Source organism: Saccoglossus kowalevskii, chromosome 6, assembly GCF_978046115.1.
Source record: "Saccoglossus kowalevskii chromosome 6, keSacKowa6.1, whole genome shotgun sequence".
Classification (NCBI taxonomy): Eukaryota; Metazoa; Hemichordata; class Enteropneusta; family Harrimaniidae; genus Saccoglossus; species Saccoglossus kowalevskii.
In genome coordinates, this window is record NC_140646.1 from 24,336,671 (window position 1) to 24,361,466 (window position 24,796).

At 41.0% G+C, this 24,796-nt stretch overlaps 4 long non-coding RNA genes across 4 annotated transcripts; all 4 read left to right on the forward strand.

The window, feature by feature from the left end:
* The first annotated feature begins 1,800 nt into the window (after positions 1–1,800).
* Positions 1,801–2,297, forward strand: LOC146742171 (uncharacterized). The gene is made up of 2 exons (XR_014929816.1): positions 1,801–1,851; positions 2,244–2,297. It is a non-coding gene; the product is annotated as an uncharacterized LOC146742171 (long non-coding RNA).
* Positions 2,298–9,083: 6,786 nt separating this feature from the next.
* LOC146742172 (uncharacterized) lies at positions 9,084–9,580 on the forward strand. The gene is made up of 2 exons (XR_014929817.1): positions 9,084–9,134; positions 9,527–9,580. It is a non-coding gene; the product is annotated as an uncharacterized LOC146742172 (long non-coding RNA).
* Positions 9,581–16,460: 6,880 nt separating this feature from the next.
* LOC146742173 (uncharacterized) lies at positions 16,461–16,957 on the forward strand. The gene is made up of 2 exons (XR_014929818.1): positions 16,461–16,511; positions 16,904–16,957. It is a non-coding gene; the product is annotated as an uncharacterized LOC146742173 (long non-coding RNA).
* Positions 16,958–23,722: 6,765 nt separating this feature from the next.
* Positions 23,723–24,300, forward strand: LOC146742174 (uncharacterized). The gene is made up of 2 exons (XR_014929819.1): positions 23,723–23,854; positions 24,247–24,300. It is a non-coding gene; the product is annotated as an uncharacterized LOC146742174 (long non-coding RNA).
* The last annotated feature ends 496 nt before the right edge of the window (positions 24,301–24,796 follow it).

The following is a 24,796-nucleotide window of genomic DNA, read 5'->3' on the forward strand; positions in this document are numbered from 1 at the left end:
GAGGATTGTTGTCATTTTTTATGGTTTTTGGAAGGTATCGAAAAAGTGGCCGGCGGTAATTAGTGCAAGTGGCGCCCAGAGGGCACAACTGGTACTCGTGATTTTATTAGAAAAGCGCATTGTTTTGGAAGATGAATGTTTATCAACACATACAAATGTCGCACATGTTCGGCGCGAGTACTGAAATACCCACACTATAATAATATATACATCCACTGCAGAGTTCTATCTGTGGAAACCATATGTTTTTTTAGTGCTGAAATGCTGGAATTAAAAACCTAAAGCTGTAATATTTATGTTTCCAGTTTGCAGGCAAATCTGTATGTTTTTATTTCTAAGTATTGATGTTCTGTGTACGTTTCCTCTAATATTGTAATATGTACGTTGTGTAGAATTTGACCATAGTTGAATCACTGAGGTCCTCGTGTATCAATCAAATTGTATTTACCCTAAAATATTTAAAATACAAGGTCAAATTTCAATAGCATAATTTGCATCAAATCAAACTATGGTCCAGCAGTTTTCGTGCGTGGGTTATGTTTTGTTATTTTTTAGATGTATTCATTCCTTCTATGTTACAATAAATATTGATTTTGTAATATATATATATTCATACAACTCGGTTCTGTGTGTTGACTCTTATTTTTTTCTGTTTTGTGGAAATATGTAGTGATTTTGACTACAATTGCAGTACCAAAAATAATAGGATATTAACATCACCTTCTTATGATTAATCATAATTTATTAAATTCATTAAAATAACTTTTTTGTGCAATATCGATATCATTATGTAATTTGTATTTGTTAGTTATTCTCGTAGACCACTTATGTGGTCAATGCTCTCGTATTATGAATCGTGGCTAATGTAGACTTTACGTTAAAAAGTTAATGACATGATTTTAGATGGTACGTGTGTTGTTTGCATGAGACAATTAAAAGTTAAATCGCTAAAGATTTTGAATTTTGCAGAAATGCCAGATTTGAAAGGTGAAACAAATGGAGCAATTAAAGAAAATTTCTGATTGCTTGGAGTAAAATCTATAATCTGGTATGACGAAAGATGAAAACTGATTGTTTCTGTAAATGTTTTATATTTGGATAATGTTTGTATTGGAACTGAATTCTAGATGTTTGATATAGAACATAAATAAATTAAAGTAAAAATAATTTGAGAAACCTATTTTCTAATTTTTGCTATTTACCCGATTTTGTTTTACAATGGTGTCATTCACAATCCAAGAATATTCATATTCAGTTTGTAGCTTTTACATGATACTGCAAATTGAAATTTTCACTGGAGCTATTGTTGTGATGTTTGATGATGTTTGTTGCATAAATTGCAACTTAGGCCATGCACAATAAGAAGTAAAATATGCATTGTGTCGCTTTAGAAAAAATATTTTGAGCGACAGGTTGTTAAAATTGTGAAGCATCAAACAGGAATGCGAAATCTTGTTGAACCCGTGGCGGCGTGATCTTATTAAAATAGTGTAGTACTCGGTCGCTGTTTGATGAGCAATCGTAAAATATTTGTTGAACTATATTGTTATGGCCAAATATAGATTTATTCATTGTTATTATGTTTGTTATTGAGACTATGTTTAGTCGCCACAAAAATAGTTAGTGTACTTTATTATACAACATGCATATGTATGTAATTGTTAGTTTAAGTAAACAGCGCCTCTAGTGGCAGGTTTGGGTAAGCCAAGGTCAGAAGTCAGTGACTTCAAAATGATGGCTGACAGAGAAAGTTGTGCGTGAAGCTCCGTGAAAGTCGTCTGCTTTACTGCCATCGAGCACTGGTTGAAAGTCTCAGAATTGTGTTGGTTGCTGGGTCAATCTATAAATACGGTGAGAATAACGTTTCTTGCAATTTGCTGTGTTTTATATGTGCTGTAACTTTCCCTGCTGCTCGATACAAGTGCCTATAGATTATGATGCACGAACTTGGGCAGAGAACACTGCATCATATAATTGCGTATGATCAATTAAACTATCGGCTATTTACAGCACATTTATTCATTCTCGTTGATGTTACACTTGAATGCTTTATTAATTCACTGTTTTCTGTGTTTATGTCAGATTTACTCTGTATGAATATTTACTGTAAGAATTTAGTGAAGTGAATTCACCCGCTTGAGGGCGCTGTTTCCTAAGTCATGTAGTTTATTGTTTGTTGTATTTTACTGTATGAATTGTTATGTACAGCAATTTGCTTATTGACTGTTTTTGTTTGTTTGCAGTCAATCGTTACTTGTCATGCGATATTGGGACTGGAATAAATTAGTTGCAAGTCATATTTGTGTATATTGATTTGTTTCATCCGTTGGCAAGGGACGCATTGATGAGAGACACTCGGCTGACCTTCTAGTAGCAGTGAACATTTTCATGGGTCACATTACACATATTGGACCCCAGTAATCTTGGAGTTTGTTCATAATCGCTACAACATTCATTGACGTATTTAGTTGCTAGTCTCAAGATACGATGTCAGAGATATCAAGTACTGCTGACACTATGGAGAAAAGGTACACAACAGAAGTCACAGAAAATGTTGGGAATGCATCACAGGTCTCAAACATGGGTGACAGAACAAGAAACCAAACTGAGAAAGGAAAGGCATACTTTACAGAGGTGAGGCAAAGAAAACGTAATGAGCTATGTAAGCAGTTAAATAGAAAGACAGATCAAGTCTTACAATTAATGACAGATGAAGCAGACTTGAACTCATTACGAAAGGCCTACACACACTGGATGGTGATATACGATGACTTTTTCATGATGCATATCAACAAATGCTTTCCTTTGATGACCAACATGCAGATAACCAGGGTTGGTTTGAAAACCATAATGAGTCCTTCGGTGAATTTAAAGTGAAGGTGAGAGAGTGGATACAGAGAAGGGAGCATAAGCCACAGCAGTTTGGTGATGTCCACGTAATGCCAGAAGACAGCGTTTCTCGAGTGAGTAGAAATTCAAGGCATTCTAAGAAATCTCACATCAGCACTACCTCATCACTTAGTAGCTCACTTGCTATGGCAAAGGCGATGGAGGACCAGAAGAAAGCAGAATTGCTAGCCAGAGCTGCTAAATTGAGGCAACGCCAGGAGCTGGAGCAAGCCAGGCTGCAGTTGAAAATTAAGGAAGAGCAGTTAGAATTGGAAACTGAAATTGCTGTAACTGACGCAAGACAGAAAGTCCTTGCTGACCTAGAAACCAAAGAGCTTGGACAACAACATACGGGCGATATCCAAAGTACAGTCTCTAAAGAACAACATCACACAGTGAACAATGAACAGAAACATAATTTTGATCATTCACATGTTGGTAATGTTATTCCAAAATCTTATGTGGGGGAACTGATGTTCATTTAGATTTAGATCAGGGTCGTGTGTTGAATTCTGGCATGATAGGGTCCCCTGCACGTGGTGGTGTTGACAGTAGTGCGGATTTGGGCGGTTTGCATGATGCGCATGGTCTGCATTGCTTTGATGGCCACCGCTGCAATACTGGTTGCGGGTTCTCAGTCACAAGTAGTGGATCGTCTGATGAAGTTATCCTGGCAGTGGTAAAAGAATTAAAGAAACCACAATCTGATATCAAAAAGTTTGGAGGTAACTGCATGGATTACAAAAAATTTGTCCGCCAATTCCAAGCAAGAATTGTAGCAATAACAGAGAGCAATGAAGAGAGAATGAATTATCTTGAGCAATATACCATAGGAGAGGCAAACAGAATCGTGACGGGCTATAGCTACCTGGATGCGGATGTGGGATATCCTGCCGCTTTTAAAGAGCTAGATGAGAGATATGGTGACATAGAGTTGATTGCCAATGCATACGTAAAGAAAGCCATGGAGTGGCCATCTATAAAAGTTGACGACCCTAGAGCATTGGATGAATTTTCAATCTTTCTTTCTGAATGTGAGTATGCAATACAAAGTATCGAGGTAATGAAGATAATGGTGGAGCTTGTGAAATTGGGATCCAAAAAGGCAAATGATCCCTTGTATGGACGAGAGGCCATGCATGTTGAGCACAACACTGGTAACTGGAAAGGTAACAGGAAAGCCGTCCGAGGCAAGGGAAGTTTTGCCACTGATGTTGCAGCCATAAAACCAGAAAATAAAGATGGGGTGTATTCCACAAGCCCAAATGATCTGATTGGTAGTGAGTCACATGATCAAATTAAATTTTCTGTTAAAATGGCATTTGAAAAACCTTGTGCCTAGCGCAAGAATGCTAACCACGCTCTTGATAAATGTGAAAGCCTTACAGGGGAGTCTAATGATGTTAAACTGAAGTTTCTGAGAACCAGTGGTGTCTGTTTTGGATGTCTGAAGCCAGGACATCAAAAGAGAGTTTGTCGTTACAAGGCAGTGTGCACTCGATGCCAGGGACGTCACCCTACCATTTTGCACAATGAAAAATACAAGACAACTGATCAACCGATGAAAGACACATCATGTACAAAGCCAAGCAGCCAAGCAGTGAGTGCATGTGCAAGTGTTAACCAGGAACCAGGTAGTCATATGGGGGCCGGTGACACAGAGTGCACCATGGCAATAATTCCTGTATTGGTACAAGCCAAGAATGGTAGTGTGGCTGTTGAGACGTATGCGTTTCTTGATCCTGGGAGTAGTGTCTCATTTTGTACAGAAAACTTGATGAGGAAACTTGGAGTAACTGGTAGCAAAGCTAGAATTACTATTGATACGATGGGTATACCCCACACCATGAGCACATATATTGTTAAAGGCCTGGAGGTGTGTGATCTGAAATGTGAAAATATAGTCAAGATCCCTATGGTATACACCAAAAATGCCAGTTTCTCAACACCACATGCCCACTAAAGAAGACATTTCAAGATGGCCTCATATGCACAATGTTGATCTTCCCCAGATAAATGCAGAGGCTGGCTTGTTAATTGGAAATGGCGTACCAGACGCATATACACCCATGGAGATATTAACTGGTCCACGTGGTAGTCCCCATGCATCCAAAACGCTCCTAGGATGGGTTGCATGGAATGTTGTTCGTGATGCAAGTGGAGACAGAATGTGTAGCATACAAAACTGTATGACTGTCAACAGAGCAGAAGTGAGTGCCATAGAAAGAATGGAAGAATTCAAAGAACTTGATCAGTTGCTAAGGAAGTCTATGAACCTTGACTTTCCGGAACGCAGTATTGATGATAAACGGGAATATTCCCAAGAAGATAAAATATTTGTAGAGAAAGTGAAGAATACAATCAAACATGTGGATGGACACTATGAAATTGGATTGCCATTTCGCCAAGACGGCATCAAGTTACCTGACAATAAAGGATATGCAAGCCAGCATCTCAAGGGCCTTGAAAGGAGAATGAGAAAGGATTCAAAGTTCCACTCTGATTACAAGGCATTTATGGTTGACCTAATCAACAAGAAGTATGCTGTGCATGTCCCGGAAGTGATGCTAGATCGAGATGATGGTAGGGTGTGGTATATACCACATCATGGAGTGTACCACCCAAAGAAGCCAGACAAGATTCGAGTTGTTTTTGATTGTTCGGCTAAGTATTCCGGTGTATCTCTAAATGACCTTTTATTACAAGGTCCCGATTTAACAAATAGTCTTGTTGGTGTACTATTACGTTTCAGACAGGAACCAGTCGCGTTAATGGCAGATGTGGAGGCCATGTTCCATCAAGTGAAAATTCCAGAAAGGGACATGGATTGTCTACGTTTTTACTGGTGGCCAAATGGCAATCTAGACAACCAGCCAGAAGTATACAGAATGACTGCTCATCTGTTTGGTGCTGTATCATCGCCAAGTTGTTCTAATACAGCACTGCGCAAGACAGCTGAGGACAACAGTGATAGGTTTAAACCAGAAGTTAGTGATGAACTGGTGAATAATTTTTATGTAGATGACTGCCTCAAGTCTTGCCGTACTGAGACAGAAGCAATATCACTGGTGCAGAATCTCATCAGTATTTGTCAGCTTGGTGGGTTCAATTTAACGAAGTGGATCAGTAATAGTTATACTGTGTTTGAAACTGTCCCTGTGGAAAAACGAGCCAAAGATGTAAAGCAGTTACAATTAGGTTGTGATGATCTTCCGACACAGCAGGCACTTGGTGTATACTGGGCAGTGGAATCTGATGTACTAGGATTCAACATCGATATTCAGAATCGACCTTCTACTCGTAGAGGTATTTTATCTGTTATCAGTTCAATTTACGATCCACTCGGACTTGCTGCACCATTTATCCTACCTGGTAAAATAATTCTACAAGACTTGTGCCACCGTGGAACTGGTTGGGATGACAAACTTGATAGCAGAGACCTGCAGAAATGGCAAAACTGGGTTTCAGATCTGCCACAGTTGAAATCAATGTTCGTGCCGAGGTGTTTCAAGCCTGTTGGGTTTGGAAGGGTGACTTTGTGCCAAATCCATCATTTTTCAGATGCAAGTGAGAAAGGTTATGGAACGGTTTCATATCTTCGGTTCATAAATGGAAAGGGAATGGTCCACTGTGCACTTCTAATGGGCAAAGCCAGAGTGGCACCGTTGAAAAAGGTCACCATACCACGCATGGAGTTGACGGTCGCTGCTATTTCTGTACGTATGGATAAAATAATCAAAACAGAGATTGAGTATGATATAGATGAAACGTTCTTTTGGACTGACAGTTTGTCAGTCATCAGGTACTGTGCTAATGAAACAACTCGTTTCCATACATTTGTAGCAAACCGTATCAATCTGATTCGTGAAGGGTCACAATTGTCACAATGGAGATATGTAGATACGAAATCCAATCCAGCTGATGACTCATCCAGAAGTCTCCGTGTTGATGATACCTTGCGAACGAAGAGATGGTTGAATGGTCCTCAATTCCTTTGGAAATCAGAAACGGAATGGCCTAGAGATGAAACCATGTCTATGGTTATCCCCGATGGGGACCCCAAGGTCAAGAAACAGGTGCATTCTTTGATTGTCAACAAGCAGTTTGGTACGGACAGGCTGTTATCACACTTTTCGAACTGGAGGAAACTGAAGATAACTGTTGGTTGGTTGTTAGTGGGTAAAAGGAATCTTCGGCGATTGGTTGGCATACGCAAGGTATTAAAGAAGAGCCTCAGTGGTACTGGAAATGATTTAGATGAGCAAGACACAACTATCAACGACAAGATGAAAAGACTGATGATGATGTCACAGTCTGACTCAAAGGTTTAAAACTCACACCTGTTACAGTGGAAATTTTAAGAAGAGCAGAACAAGCAATAATCGCATATGTTCAACGTCAGTGCGTTCCTGAAGAAATTGAAGCATTGACATACAACACCAGACTAAAACGCTCAAGTCGTTTGTATAAATTGGATCCTATTATGAGGGATGGGCCCATACAAGTTGGAGGACGCCTGGAGCGTGCCAGATTACCGGATAGCATGAAACATCCTGTTGTGCTACCAAGTCAGTGGGGCATCTAGGCAGAAATGCAATGCTAAGTAAGTTGCGAGAGAGATAATGGATCTTGTGTGCGAATACGGCAATAAGACAGATCGTGTCGAAATGTGTTGTTTGCCGACGCTACCGAGCAAAGGTTGGAGAGCAGAAGATGGCTGATCTGCCCATTGAGAGAATAACACCTGACATGCCACCCTTTACACACACAGGGGTTGATTATTTTGGGCCATTTGAAGTCAATCGCGGTCGTTGTGTCGTGAAGAGGTACGGTGTCATTTTTACATGTATGTCTACGCGTGCGGTCCACCTTGAGGTTGCACACTCACTTGATACAGATTCTTGCATTAATGCAATTGGAAGATTCAAGGCCAGAAGAGGTTGTGTCAAATCCATCAGGTCAGACAATGGAACCAACCTTGTGGGGGCAAAACGCGAGTTGCGGGACGAAATTGGTAAATGGAACCAAGCAAAGATTGGTGAAGTTCTTCGTCAGGAAGACATAATATGGAAATTCAATCCACCCGCTGGGTCACACTTTGGTGGTGTATGGGAGCGGCATATCAGGACAATAAGGAAGATTCTTTTTTCACTTTTTAAGGAGCAGACAATCCATCTCAACGATGAGACTTTACACACTCTCTTCTGTGAAGTGGAATCTATAATAAATGGCCGACCTATCACTGTGATATCAGATGACCCAAATGACTATGAAGCATTGACCCCAAATCGTTTGTTACTGCTTCATACGAATCAGAGCATACCACCAGGAATCTTTAGTAAAAATGATACATATGTACATCGTAGATGGCGTCAAGTTCAATATCTAGCTGATATATTTTGGTGAAGATGGGTTAAAGAGTACTTACCGCTATTGCAGGAGCGACAAAAATGGATGCACCCCCGTAGAAATCTTGCAATTGGTGATGTAGTCTTAATTGCTGACAACTCAGTGCCAAGAAATGCCTGGCCGATGAGAAAGATTGTGGAGACCATAAAAGACCAAAATGGGTTAGTTCGTATGGGAAAGGTGAAGACAAAGACAAATTTATTGATGCGGCCAGCCGACAAACTTTGCCTGCTTTTGGAGGCAGATATGGATTGTGACGTAAATAATTCCTAGCTTCCTGTGAGTGATGTCTAAATTTGGCATTCCTGCATGTGGTTTGTGGTATGGTAGCCTTTGCCGCTGTGACCATTCTTTGCTGTGCGTCTGTGCGGTTCTTGTGCGCCGTCTGTGTTCGCACTGCTGTTTCCCCTGCTTTGCGTTTGCCTGTGTCATTCTTGAATTCAGCCAGACTTGTTATTTTGGGGGTATTTTTGGCCTTTTGAGTTAGGTGATGTTTGTGTAATTGTTTCGAGTATCTCAACAATTAGGGGGCCGGGATGTTATGGCTAAATATAGATTTATTCATTGTTATTATGTTTGTTATTGTTTAGTCGCCACAAAAATAGTTAGTGTACTTTATTATACAACATGCATATGTATGTAATTGTTAGTTTAAGTAAACAGCGCCTCTAGTGGCAGGTTTGGGTAAGCCAAGGTCAGAGGTCAGTGACTCCAAAATGATGGCTGACAGAGAAAGTTGTGCGTGAAGCTCCGTGAAAGTCGTCTGCTTTACTGCCATCGAGCACTGGTTGAAAGTCTCAGAATTGTGTTGGTTGCTGGGTCAATCTATAAATACGGTGAGAATAACGTTTCTTGCAATTTGCTGTGTTTTATATGTGCTGTAACTTTCCCTGCTGCTCGATACAAGTGCCTATAGATTATGATGCAATAACTTGGGCAGAGAACACTGCATCATATAATTGCGTATGATCAATTAAACTATCAGCTATTTACAGCACATTTATTCATTCTCGTTGATGTTATACTTGAATGCTTTATTAATTCACTGTTTTCTGTGTTTATGTCAGATTTGCTCTGTATGAATATTTACTGTAAGAATTTAGTGAAGTGAATTCACCCGCTTGAGGGCGCTGTTTCCTAAGTCATGTAGTTTATTGTATGTTGTATTTTACTGTATTAATTGTTATGTACAGCAATTTGCTTATTGACTGTTTTTGTTTGTTTGCAGTCAATCGTTACTTGTCATGCGATATTGGGACTGGAATAAATTAGTTGCAAGTCATATTTGTGTATATTGATTTGTTTCATCCGTTGGCAAGGGACGCATTGATGAGAGACACTCAGCTGACCTTCTAGTAGCAGTGAACATTTTCATGGGTCACATTACACATATTGGACCCCAGTAATCTTGGAGTTTGTTCATATTCGCTACATCACTCATTGACGTATTTAGTTGCTAGTCTCAAGATACGATGTCAGAGATATCAAGTACTGCTGACAATATGGAGAAAAGGTACACAACAGAAGTCACAGAAAATGTTGGGAATGCATCACAGGTCTCAAACATGGGTGACAGAACAAGAAACCAAACTGAGAAAGGAAAGGCATACTTTACAGAGGTGAGGCAAAGAAAACGTAATGAGCTATGTAAGCAGTTAAATAGAAAGACAGATCAAGTCTTACAATTAATGACAGATGAAGCAGACTTGAACTCATTACGAAAGGCCTACACACACTGGATGGTGATATACGAGGACTTTTTAATTAGTCACGATGCATATCAACAAATGCTTTCCTTTGATGACCAACATGCAGATAACCAGGGTTGGTTTGAAAACCATAATGAGTCCTTCGGGGAATTTAAAGTGAAGGTGAGAGAGTGGATACAGAGAAGGGAGCATAAGCCACAGCAGTTTGGTGATGTCCACATAATGCCAGAAGACAGCGCTTCTCGAGTGAGTAGAAATTCAAGGCATTCTAAGAAATCTCACATCAGCACTACCTCATCACTTAGTAGCTCACTTGCTATGGCAAAGGCGATGGAGGACCAGAAGAAAGCAGAATTGCTAGCCAGAGCTGCTAAATTGAGGCAACGCCAGGAGTTGGAGCAAGCCAGGCTGCAGTTGAAAATTAAGGAAGAGCAGTTAGAATTGGAAACTGAAATTGCTGTAACTGACGCAAGACAGAAAGTCCTTGCCGACCTAGAAACCAAAGAGCTTGGACAACAACATACAGGCGATATCCAAAGTACAGTCTCTAAAGAACAACATCACACAGTGAACAATGAACAGAAACATAATTTTGATCGTTCACATGTTGGTAATGTTATTCCAAAATCTTATGTGGGGGGAAACTGATGTTCATTTAGATTTAGATCAGGGTCGTGTGTTGAATTCTGGCATGATATGGTCCCCTGCACGTGGTGGTGTTGACAGTAGTGCGGATTTGGGCGGTTTGCATGATGCGCATGGTCTGCATTGCTTTGATGGCCACCGCTGCAATACTGGTTGCGGGTCCTCAGTCACAAGTAGTGGATCGTCTGATGAAGTTATCCTGGCAGTGGTAAAAGAATTAAAGAAACCACAATCTGATATCAAAAAGTTTGGAGGTAACTGCATGGATTACAAAAAATGTGTCCGCCAATTCCAAGCAAGAATTGTAGCAATAACAGAGAGCAATGAAGAGAGAATGAATTATCTTGAGCAATATACCATAGGAGAGGCAAACAGAATCGTGACGGGCTATAGCTACCTGGATGCGGATGTGGGATATCCTGCCGCTTTTAAAGAGCTAGATGAGAGATATGGTGACATAGAGTTGATTGCCAATGCATACGTAAAGAAAGCCATGGAGTGGCCATCTATAAAAGTTGACGACCCTAGAGCATTGGATGAATTTTCAATCTTTCTTTCTGAATGTGAGTATGCAATACAAAGTATCGAGGCAATGAAGATAATGGAATACTCTGAGAATATGAAGAAACTGGTTAAGAGGTTGCCACCTCACTTTCATGAAAAATGGAGAAACAGAGTATATGATACCAAGCAGAAAGGAAAAACGGTTGTGTTCAAACAACTGGTGGAGCTTGTGAAATTGGGATCCAAAAAGGCAAATGATCCCTTGTATGGACGAGAGGCCATGCATGTTGAGCACAACACTGGTAACTGGAAAGGTAACAGGAAAGCCGTCCGAGACAAGGGAAGTTTTGCCACTGATGTTGCAGCCATAAAACCAGAAAATAAAGATGGGGTGTATTCCACAAGCCCAAATGATCTGATTGGTAGTGAGTCACATGATCAAATTAAATTTTCTGATAAATGGCATTTGAAAAACCTTGTGCCTACTGCAAGAATGCTAACCACGCTCTTGATAAATGTGAAAGCCTTACAGGGGAGTCTTATGATGTTAAACTGAAGTTTCTGAGAACCAGTGGTGTCTGTTTTGGATGTCTGAAGCCAGGACATCAAAAGAGAGTTTGTCGTACCATTTTGCACAATGAAAAATACAAGACAACTGATCAACCGATGAAAGACACATCATGTACAAAGCCAAGCAGCCAAGCAATGAGTGCATGTGCAAGTGTTAACCAGAAACCAGGTAGTCATATGGGGGCCGGTGACACTGAGTGTACCATGGCAATAATTCCTGTATTGGTTCAAGCCAAGAATGGTAGTGTGGCTGTTGAGACGTATGCGTTTCTTGATCCTGGAAGTAGTGTCTCATTTTGTACAGAAAACTTGATGAGGAAACTTGGAGTAACTGGTAGCAAAGCTAAAATTACTATTCATACGATGGGTATACTCCACACCATGAGCACATATATTGTTAAAGGCCTGGAGGTGTGTGATCTGAAATGTGAAAATATAGTCAAGATCCCTACGGTATACACCAAAGACAAAATGCCAGTTTCTCAACACCACATGCCCACTAAAGAAGACATTTCAAGATGGCCTCATATGCACAATGTTGATCTTCCCCAGATAAATGCAGAGGCTGGCTTGTTAATTGGAAATGGCGTACCAGACGCATATACACCCATGGAGATATTAACTGGTCCACGTGGTAGTCCCCATGCATCTAAAACGCTCCTAGGATGGGTTGCATGGAATGTTGTTCGTGATGCAAGTGGAGACAGAATGTGTAGCATACAAAACTGTATGACTGTCAACAGAGCAGAAGTGAGTGCCATAGAAAGAATGGAAGAATTCAAAGAACTTGATCAGTTGCTAAGGAAGTCTATGAACCTTGACTTTCCGGAACGCAGTATTGATGATAAACGGGAATATTCCCAAGAAGATAAAATATTTGTAGAGAAAGTGAAGAATACAATCAAACATGTGGATGGACACTATGAAATTGGATTGCCATTTCGCCAAGACGGCATCAAGTTACCTGACAATAAAGGATATGCAAGCCAGCATCTCAAGGGCCTTGAAAGGAGAATGAGAAAGGATTCAAAGTTCCACTCTGATTACAAGGCATTTATGGTTGACCTAATCAACAAGAAGTATGCTGTGCATGTCCCGGAAGTGATGCTAGATCGAGATGATGGTAGGGTGTGGTATATACCACATCATGGAGTGTACCACCCAAAGAAGCCAGACAAGATTCGAGTTGTTTTTGATTGTTCGGCTAAGTATTCCGGTGTATCTCTAAATGACCTTTTATTACAAGGTCCCGATTTAACAAATAGTCTTGTTGGTGTACTATTACGTTTCAGACAGGAACCAGTCGCGTTAATGGCAGATGTGGAGGCCATGTTCCATCAAGTGAAAATTCCAGAAAGGGACATGGGTTGTCTACGTTTTTACTGGTGGCCAAATGGCAATCTAGACAACCAGCCAGAAGTATACAGAATGACTGCTCATCTGTTTGGTGCTGTATCATCGCCAAGTTGTTCTAATACAGCACTGCGCAAGACAGCTGAGGACAACAGTGATAGGTTTAAACCAGAAGTTAGTGATGAACTGGTGAATAATTTTTATGTAGATGACTGCCTCAAGTCTTGCCGTACTGAGACAGAAGCAATATCACTGGTGCAGAATCTCATCAGTATTTGTCAGCTTGGTGGGTTCAATTTAACGAAGTGGATCAGTAATAGTTATACTGTGTTTGAAACTGTCCCTGTGGAAAAACGAGCCAAAGATGTAAAGCAGTTACAATTAGGTTGTGATGATCTTCCGACACAGCAGGCACTTGGTGTATACTGGGCAGTGGAATCTGATGTACTAGGATTCAACATCGATATTCAGAATCGACCTTCTACTCGTAGAGGTATTTTATCTGTTATCAGTTCAATTTACGATCCACTCGGACTTGCTGCACCATTTATCCTACCTGGTAAAATAATTCTACAAGACTTGTGCCACCGTGGAACTGGTTGGGATGACAAACTTGATAGCAGAGACCTGCAGAAATGGCAAAACTGGGTTTCAGATCTGCCACAGTTGAAATCAATGTTCGTGCCGAGGTGTTTCAAGCCTGTTGGGTTTGGAAGGGTGACTTTGTGCCAAATCCATCATTTTTCAGATGCAAGTGAGAAAGGTTATGGAACGGTTTCATATCTTCGGTTCATAAATGGAAAGGGAATGGTCCACTGTGCACTTCTAATGGGCAAAGCCAGAGTGGCACCGTTGAAAAAGGTCACCATACCACGCATGGAGTTGACGGTCGCTGCTATTTCTGTACGTATGGATAAAATAATCAAAACAGAGATTGAGTATGATATAGATGAAACGTTCTTTTGGACTGACAGTTTGTCAGTCATCAGGTACTGTGCTAATGAAACAACTCGTTTCCATACATTTGTAGCAAACCGTATCAATCTGATTCGTGAAGGGTCACAATTGTCACAATGGAGATATGTAGATACGAAATCCAATCCAGCTGATGACTCATCCAGAAGTCTCCGTGTTGATGATACCTTGCGAACGAAGAGATGGTTGAATGGTCCTCAATTCCTTTGGAAATCAGAAACGGAATGGCCTAGAGATGAAACCGTGTCTATGGTTATCCCCGATGGGGACCCCAAGGTCAAGAAACAGGTGCATTCTTTGATTGTCAACAAGCAGTTTGGTACGGACAGGCTGTTATCACACTTTTCGAACTGGAGGAAACTGAAGATAACTGTTGGTTGGTTGTTAGTGGGTAAAAGGAATCTTCGGCGATTGGTTGGCATACGCAAGGTATTAAAGAAGAGCCTCAGTGGTACTGGAAATGATTTAGATGAGCAAGACACAACTATCAACGACAAGATGAAAAGACTGATGATGATGTCACAGTCTGACTCAAAGGTTTAAAACTCACACCTGTTACAGTGGAAATTTTAAGAAGAGCAGAACAAGCAATAATCGCATATGTTCAACGTCAGTGCGTTCCTGAAGAAATTGAAGCATTGACATACAACACCAGACTAAAACGCTCAAGTCGTTTGTATAAATTGGATCCTATTATGAGGGATGGGCCCATACAAGTTGGAGGACGCCTGGAGCGTGCCAGATTACCGGATAGCATGAAACATCCTGTTGTGCTACCAAGTCAGTGGGGCATCTAGGCAGAAATGCAATGCTAAGTAAGTTGCGAGAGAGATAATGGATCTTGTGTGCGAATACGGCAATAAGACAGATCGTGTCGAAATGTGTTGTTTGCCGACGCTACCGAGCAAAGGTTGGAGAGCAGAAGATGGCTGATCTGCCCATTGAGAGAATAACACCTGACATGCCACCCTTTACACACACAGGGGTTGATTATTTTGGGCCATTTGAAGTCAATCGCGGTCGTTGTGTCGTGAAGAGGTACGGTGTCATTTTTACATGTATGTCTATGCGTGCGGTCCACCTTGAGGTTGCACACTCACTTGATACAGATTCTTGCATTAATGCAATTGGAAGATTCAAGGCCAGAAGAGGTTGTGTCAAATCCATCAGGTCAGACAATGGAACCAACCTTGTGGGGGCAAAACGCGAGTTGCAGGACGAAATTGGTAAATGGAACCAAGCAAAGATTGGTGAAGTTCTTCGTCAGGAAGACATAATATGGAAATTCAATCCACCCGCTGGGTCACACTTTGGTGGTGTATGGGAGCGGCATATCAGGACAATAAGGAAGATTCTTTTTTCACTTTTTAAGGAGCAGACAATCCATCTCAACGATGAGACTTTACACACTCTCTTCTGTGAAGTGGAATCTATAATAAATGGCCGACCTATCACTGTGATATCAGATGACCCAAATGACTATGAAGCATTGACCCCAAATCGTTTGTTACTGCTTCATACGAATCAGAGCATACCACCAGGAATCTTTAGTAAAAATGATACATATGTACATCGTAGATGGCGTCAAGTTCAATATCTAGCTGATATATTTTGGTGAAGATGGGTTAAAGAGTACTTACCGCTATTACAGGAGCGACAAAAATGGATGCACCCCCGTAGAAATCTTGCAATTGGTGATGTAGTCTTAATTGCTGACAACTCAGTGCCAAGAAATGCCTGGCCGATGAGAAAGATTGTGGAGACCATAAAAGACCAAAATGGGTTAGTTCGTATGGGAAAGGTGAAGACAAAGACAAATTTATTGATGCGGCCAGCCGACAAACTTTGCCTGCTTTTGGAGGCAGATATGGATTGTGACGTAAATAATTCCTAGCTTCCTGTGAGTGATGTCTAAATTTGGCATTCCTGCATGTGGTTTGTGGTATGGTAGCCTTTGCCGCTGTGACCATTCTTTGCTGTGCGTCTGTGCGGTTCTTGTGCGCCGTCTGTGTTCGCACTGCTGTTTCCCCTGCTTTGCGTTTGCCTGTGTCATTCTTGAATTCAGCCAGACTTGTTATTTTGGGGGTATTTTTGGCCTTTTGAGTTAGGTGATGTTTGTGTAATTGTTTCGAGTATCTCAACAATTAGGGGGCCGGGATGTTATGGCTAAATATAGATTTATTCATTGTTATTATGTTTGTTATTGTTTAGTCGCCACAAAAATAGTTAGTGTACTTTATTATACAACATGCATATGTATGTAATTGTTAGTTTAAGTAAACAGCGCCTCTAGTGGCAGGTTTGGGTAAGCCAAGGTCAGAGGTCAGTGACTCCAAAATGATGGCTGACAGAGAAAGTTGTGCGTGAAGCTCCGTGAAAGTCGTCTGCTTTACTGCCATCGAGCACTGGTTGAAAGTCTCAGAATTGTGTTGGTTGCTGGGTCAATCTATAAATACGGTGAGAATAACGTTTCTTGCAATTTGCTGTGTTTTATATGTGCTGTAACTTTCCCTGCTGCTCGATACAAGTGCCTATAGATTATGATGCAATAACTTGGGCAGAGAACACTGCATCATATAATTGCGTATGATCAATTAAACTATCAGCTATTTACAGCACATTTATTCATTCTCGTTGATGTTACACTTGAATGCTTTATTAATTCACTGTTTTCTGTGTTTATGTCAGATTTACTCTGTATGAATATTTACTGTAAGAATTTAGTGAAGTGAATTCACCCGCTTGAGGGCGCTGTTTCCTAAGTCATGTAGTTTATTGTATGTTGTATTTTACTGTATGAATTGTTATGTACAGCAATTTCCTTATTGACTGTTTTTGTTTGTTTGCAGTCAATCGTTACTTGTCATGCGATATTGGGACTGGAATAAATTAGTTGCAAGTCATATTTGTGTATATTGATTTGTTTCATCCGTTGGCAAGGGACGCATTGATGAGAGACACTCAGCTGACCTTCTAGTAGCAGTGAACATTTTCATGGGTCACATTACACATATTGGACCCCAGTAATCTTGGAGTTTGTTCATATTCGCTACATCACTCATTGACGTATTTAGTTGCTAGTCTCAAGATACGATGTCAGAGATATCAAGTACTGCTGACAATATGGAGAAAAGGTACACAACAGAAGTCACAGAAAATGTTGGGAATGCATCACAGGTCTCAAACATGGGTGACAGAACAAGAAACCAAACTGAGAAAGGAAAGGCATACTTTACAGAGGTGAGGCAAAGAAAACGTAATGAGCTATGTAAGCAGTTAAATAGAAAGACAGATCAAGTCTTACAATTAATGACAGATGAAGCAGACTTGAACTCATTACGAAAGGCCTACACACACTGGATGGTGATATACGAGGACTTTTTAATTAGTCACGATGCATATCAACAAATGCTTTCCTTTGATGACCAACATGCAGATAACCAGGGTTGGTTTGAAAACCATAATGAGTCCTTCGGGGAATTTAAAGTGAAGGTGAGAGAGTGGATACAGAGAAGGGAGCATAAGCCACAGCAGTTTGGTGATGTCCACATAATGCCAGAAGACAGCGCTTCTCGAGTGAGTAGAAATTCAAGGCATTCTAAGAAATCTCACATCAGCACTACCTCATCACTTAGTAGCTCACTTGCTATGGCAAAGGCGATGGAGGACCAGAAGAAAGCAGAATTGCTAGCCAGAGCTGCTAAATTGAGGCAACGCCAGGAGTTGGAGCAAGCCAGGCTGCAGTTGAAAATTAAGGAAGAGCAGTTAGAATTGGAAACTGAAATTGCTGTAACTGACGCAAGACAGAAAGTCCTTGCCGACCTAGAAACCAAAGAGCTTGGACAACAACATACAGGCGATATCCAAAGTACAGTCTCTAAAGAACAACATCACACAGTGAACAATGAACAGAAACATAATTTTGATCATTCACATGTTGGTAATGTTATTCCAAAATCTTATGTGGGGGAACTGATGTTCATTTAGATTTAGATCAGGGTCGTGTGTTGAATTCTGGCATGATAGGGTCCCCTGCACGTGGTGGTATTGACAGTAGTGCGGATTTGGGTGGTTTGCATGATGCGCATGGTCTGCATTGCTTTGATGGCTACCGCTGCAATACTGGTTGCGGGTTCTCAGTCACAAGTAGTGGATCGTCTGATGAAGTTATCCTGGCAGTGGTAAAAGAATTAAAGAAACCACAATCCGATATCAAAAAGTTTGGAGGTAACTGCATGGATTACAAAAAATGTGTCCGCCAATTCCAAGCAAGAATTGTAGCAATAACAGAGAGCAATGAAGAGAGAATGAATTATCTTGAGCAATATACCATAGGAGAGGCAAATAGAATCGTGACGGGCTATAACTACCTGGATGCGGATGTGGGATATCCTGCCGCTTTTAAAGAGCTAGATGAGAGATATGGTGACATAGAGTTGATTGCCAATGCATACGTAAAGAAAGCCATGGAGTGGCCATCTATAAAAGTTGACGACCCTAGAGCATTGGATGAATTTTCAATCTTTCTTTCTGAATGTGAGTATGCAATACAAAGTATCGAGGTAATGAAGATAATGGTGGAGCTTGTGAAATTGGGATCCAAAAAGGCAAATGATCCCTTGTATGGACGAGAGGCCATGCATGTTGAGCACAACACTGGTAACTGGAAAGGTAACAGGAAAGCCGTCCGAGACAAGGGAAGTTTTGCCACTGATGTTGCAGCCATAAAACCAGAAAATAAAGATGGGGTGTATTCCACAAGCCCAAATGATCTGATTGGTAGTGAGTCACATGATCAAATTAAATTTTCTGTTAAAATGGCATTTGAAAAACCTTGTGCCTACTGCAAGAATGCTAACCACGCTCTTGATAAATGTGAAAGTCTTACAGGGAGTCTTATGATGTTAAACTGAAGTTTCTGAGAACCAGTGGTGTCTGTTTTGGATGTCTGAAGCCAGGACATCAAAAGAGAGTTTGTCGTTACAAGGCAGTGTGCACTCGATGCCAGGGACGTCACCCTACCATTTTGCACAATGAAAAATACAAGACAACTGATCAACCGATGAAAGACACATCATGTACAAAGCCAAGCAGCCAAGCAGTGAGTGCATGTGCAAGTGTTAACCAGGAACCAGGTAGTCATATGGGGGCCGGTGACACAGAGTGCACCATGGCAATAATTCCTGTATTGGTTCAAGCCAAGAATGGTAGTGTGGCTGTTGAGACGTATGCGTTTCTTGATCCTGGGAGTAGTGTCTCATTTTGTACAGAAAACTTGATGAGGAAACTTGGAGTAACTGGTAGCAAAGCTAGAATTACTATTGATACGATGGGTATACCCCACACCATGAGCACATATATTGTTAAAGGCCTGGAGGTGTGTGATCTGAAATGTGAAAATATAGTCAAGATCCCTATGGTATACACCAAAAATGCCAGTTTCTCAACACCACATGCCCACTAAAGAAGACATTTCAAGATGGCCTCATATGCACAATGTTGATCTTCCCCAGATAAATGCAGAGGCTGGCTTCTTAATTGGAAATGGCGTACCAGACGCATATACACCCATGGAGATATTAACTGGTCCATGTGGTAGTCCCCATGCATCCAAAACGCTCCTAGGATGGGTTGCATGGAATGTTGTTCGTGATGCAAGTGGAGACAGAATGTGTAGCATACAAAACTGTATGACTGTCAACAGAGCAGAAGTGAGTGCCATAGAAAGAATGGAAGAATTCAAAGAACTCGATCAGTTGCTAAGGAAGTCTATGAACCTTGACTTTCCGGAACGCAGTATTGATGATAAACGGGAATATTCCCAAGAAGATAAAATATTTGTAGAGAAAGTGAAGAATACAATCAAACATGTGGATGGACACTATGAAATTGGATTGCCATTTCGCCAAGATGGCATCAAGTTACCTGACAATAAAGGATATGCAAGCCAGCGTCTCGAGGGCCTTGAAAGGAGAATGAGAAAGGATTCAAAGTTCCACTCTGATTACAAGGCATTTATGGTTGACCTAATCAACAAGAAGTATGCTGTGCATGTCCCGGAAGTGATGCTAGATCGAGATGATAGTAGGGTGTGGTATATACCACATCATGGAGTGTACCACCCAAAGAAGCCAGACAAGATTCAAGTTGTTTTTGATTGTTCGGCTAAGTATTCCGGTGTATCTCTAAATGACCTTTTATTACAAGGTCCCAATTTAACAAATAGTCTTGTTGGTGTACTATTACGTTTCAGAAGGAACCAGTCGCGTTAATGGCAGATGTGGAGGCCATGTTCCATCAAGTGAAAATTCCAGAAAGGGACATGGATTGTCTACGTTTTTACTGGTGGCCAAATGGCAATCTAGACAACCAGCCAGAAGTATACAGAATGACTGCTCATCTGTTTGGTGCTGTATCATCGCCAAGTTGTTCTAATACAGCACTGCGCAAGACAGCTGAGGACAACAGTGATAGGTTTAAACCAGAAGTTAGTGATGTACTGGTGAATAATTTTTATGTAGATGACTGCCTCAAGTCTTGCCGTACTGAGACAGAAGCAATATCACTGGTGCAGAATCTCATCAGTATTTGTCAGCTTGGTGGGTTCAATTTAACGAAGTGGATCAGTAATAGTTATACTGTGTTGGAAACTGTCCCTGTGGAAAAACGAGCCAAAGATGTAAAGCAGTTACAATTAGGTTGTGATGATCTTCCGACACTTGGTGTATACTGGGCAGTGGAATCTGATGTACTAGGATTCAACATCGATATTCAGAATCGACCTTCTACTCGTAGAGGTATTTTATCTGTTATCAGTTCAATTTACGATCCACTCGGACTTGCTGCACCATTTATCCTACCTGGTAAAATAATTCTACAAGACTTGTGCCACCGTGGAACTGGTTGGGATGACAAACTTGATAGCAGAGACCTGCAGAAATGGCAAAACTGGGTTTCAGATCTGCCACAGTTGAAATCAATATTCGTGCCGGGGTGTTTCAAGCCTGTTGGGTTTGGAAGGGTGACTTTGTGCCAAATCCATCATTTTTCAGATGCAAGTGAGAAAGGTTATGGAACGGTTTCATATCTTCGGTTCATAAATGGAAAGGGAATGGTCCACTGTGCACTTCTAATGGGCAAAGCCAGAGTGGCACCGTTGAAAAAGGTCACCATACCACGCATGGAGTTGACGGCCGCTGCTATTTCTGTACGTATGGATAAAATAATCAAAACAGAGCTTGAGTATGATATAGATGAAACGTTCTTTTGGACTGACAGTTTGTCAGTCATCAGGTACTGTGCTAATGAAACAACTCGTTTCCATACATTTGTAGCAAACCGTATCAATCTGATTCGTGAAGTGTCACAATTGTCACAATGGAGATATGTAGATACGAAATCCAATCCAGCTGATGACTCATCCAGAGGTCTCCGTGTTGATGATACCTTGCGAACGAAGAGATGGTTGAATGGTCCTCAATTCCTTTGGAAATCAGAAATGGAATGTCCTAGAGATGAAACCGTGTCTATGGTTATCCCCGATGGGGACCCCGAGGTCAAGAAACAGGTGCATTCTTTGATTGTCAACAAGCAGTTTGGTACGGACAGGCTGTTATCACACTTTTCGAACTGGAGGAAACTGAAGATAACTGTTGGTTGGTTGTTAGTGGGTAAAAGGAATCTTCAGCGATTGGTTGGCATACGCAAGGTATTAAAGAAGAGCCTCAGTGGTACTGGAAATGATTTAGATGAGCAAGACACAACTATCAACGACAAGATGAAAAGACTGATGATGATGTCACAGTCTGACTCAAAGGTTTAAAACTCACACCTGTTACAGTGGAAATATTAAGAAGAGCAGAACAAGCAATAATCGCATATGTTCAACGTCAGTGCTTTTCTGAAGAAATTGAAGCATTGACGTACAACACCAGACTAAAACGCTCAAGTCGTTTGTATAAATTGAATCCTATTGTGAGGGATGGGCTCATACAAGTTGGAGGACGCCTGGAGCGTGCCAGATTACCGGATAGCATGAAACATCCTGTTGTGCTCCCAAAGGATTCCCCAATATCACATCTTATCTTAGAAGACATTCACAAGTCAGTGGGGCATCTAGGCAGAAATGCAATGCTAAGTAAGTTGCGAGAGAGATAATGGATCTTGTGTGCGAATACGGCAATAAGACCGATCGTGTCGAAATGTGTTGTTTGCCGACGCTACCGAGCAAAGGTTGGAGAGCAGAAGATGGCTGATCTGCCCATTGAGAGAATAACACCTGACATGCCACCCTTTACACACACTGGGGTTGATTATTTTGGGCCATTTGAAGTCAAGCGTGGTCGTTGTGTCGTGAAGAGGTACGGTGTCATTTTTACATGTATGTCTACGCGTGCGGTCCACCTTGAGGTTGCACACTCACTTGATACAGATTCTTGCATTAATGCAATTAGAAGATTCAAGGCCAGAAGAGGTTGTGTCAAATCCATCAGGTCAGACAATGGAACCAACCTTGTGGGGGCAAAACGCGAGTTGCAGGATGAAATTGGTAAGTGGAACCAAGCAAAGATTGGTGAAGTTCTTCGTCAGGAAGACATAATATGGAAATTCAATCCACCCGCTGGGTCACACTTTGGTGGTGTATGGGAGCGGCATATCAGGACAATAAGGAAGATTCTTTTTTCACTTTTTAAGGAGCAGACAATCCATCTCAACGATGAGGCTTTACACACTCTCTTCTGTGAAGTGGAATCTATAATAAATGGCCGACCTATCACTGTGATATCAGATGACCCAAATGACTATGAAGCATTGACCCCAAATCATTTGTTACTGCTTCATACGAATCAGAGCTTACCACCAGGAATCTTTAGTAAAAATGATACATATGTACATCGTAGATGGCGTCAAGTTCAATATCTAGCTGATATATTTTGGCGAAGATGGGTTAAAGAGTACTTACCGCTATTACAGGAGCGACAAAAATGGATGCACCCCCGTAGAAATCTTGCAATTGGTGATGTAGTCTTAATTGCTGACAACTCAGTGCCAAGAAATGTCTGGCCGATGGGAAAGATTGTGGAGACCATAAAAGACCAAAATGGGTTAGTTCGTATGGGAAAGGTGAAGACAAAGACAAATGTATTGATGCGGCCGGCCGACAAATTTTGCCTGCTTTTGGAGGCAGATATGGATTGTGACGTAAATAATTCCTAGCTTCCTGTGAGTGATGTCTAAATTTGGCATTCCTGCATGTGGTTTGTGATATGGTAGCCTTTGCCGCTGTGACCATTCTTTGCTGTGCGTCTGTGCGGTTCTTGTGCGCCGTCTGTGTTCGCACTGCTGTTTCCCCTGCTTTGCGTTTACCTGTGTCATTCTTGAATTCAGCCAGACTTGTTATTTTGGGGGTATTTTTGGCCTTTTGAGTTAGGTGATGTTTGTGTAATTGTTTCGAGTATCTCAACAATTAGGGGGCCGGGATGTTATGGCCAAATATAGATTTATTCATTGTTATTATGTTTGTTATTGAGACTATGTTTAGTCGCCACAAAAATAGTTAGTGTACTTTATTATACAACATGCATATGTATGTAATTGTTAGTTTAAGTAAACAGCGCCTCTAGTGGCAGGTTTGGGTAAGCCAAGGTCAGAGGTCAGTGACTCCAAAATGATGGCTGACAGAGAAAGTTGTGCGTGAAGCTCCGTGAAAGTCGTCTGCTTTACTGCCATCGAGCACTCCTAATCCTGACTGGTTGAAAGTCTCAGAATTGTGTTGGTTGCTGGGTCAATCTATAAATACGGTGAGAATAACGTTTCTTGCAATTTGCTGTGTTTTATATGTGCTGTAACTTTCCCTGCTGCTCGATACAAGTGCCTATAGATTATGATGCAATAACTTGGGCAGAGAACACTGCATCATATAATTGCGTATGATCAATTAAACTATCGGCTATTTACAGCACATTTATTCATTCTCGTTGATGTTACACTTGAATGCTTTATTATTTCACTGTTTTCTGTGTTTATGTCAGATTTGCTCTGTATGAATATTTACTGTAAGAATTTAGTGAAGTGAATTCACCCGCTTGAGGGCGCTGTTTCCTAAGTCATGTAGTTTATTGTATGTTGTATTTTACTGTATGAATTGTTATGTACAGCAATTTGCTTATTGACTGTTTTTGTTTGTTTGCAGTCAATCGTTACTTGTCATGCGATATTGGGACTGGAATAAATTAGTTGCAAGTCATATTTGTGTATATTGATTTGTTTCATCCGTTGGCAAGGGACGCATTGATGAGACACTCAGCTGACCTTCTAGTAGCAGTGAACATTTTCATGGGTCACATTACACATATTGGACCCCAGTAATCTTGGAGTTTGTCCATAATCGCTACAACATATATCGACCCCACAGAAAGGCACCATGGGAATATGCCGTTGCAGATCCCGATCTTTTTAAATGTTGCTTCATAACAATCAATAAAATTGGGTTTAGTATTTTAACGCCAGACAGTGTCCAGCTTTTGCGGCTGATGTCTGAAGAGGACATTGATAAGATAGGTATAGAGTGTGTTCTTTTCAAACTTAAATGATGTTGAAATAAGTGTCGACACTGTAATCTGAGGCGGTGTCTTTGAATTACATCTTTTTACATTCGCATATCCGTGTGGAAGAGATTTGAAGGGTGAAGCGGTGATTTTGAATTCATTCCAATCATTTCGCTTTTTAAAAACATGGTCCAT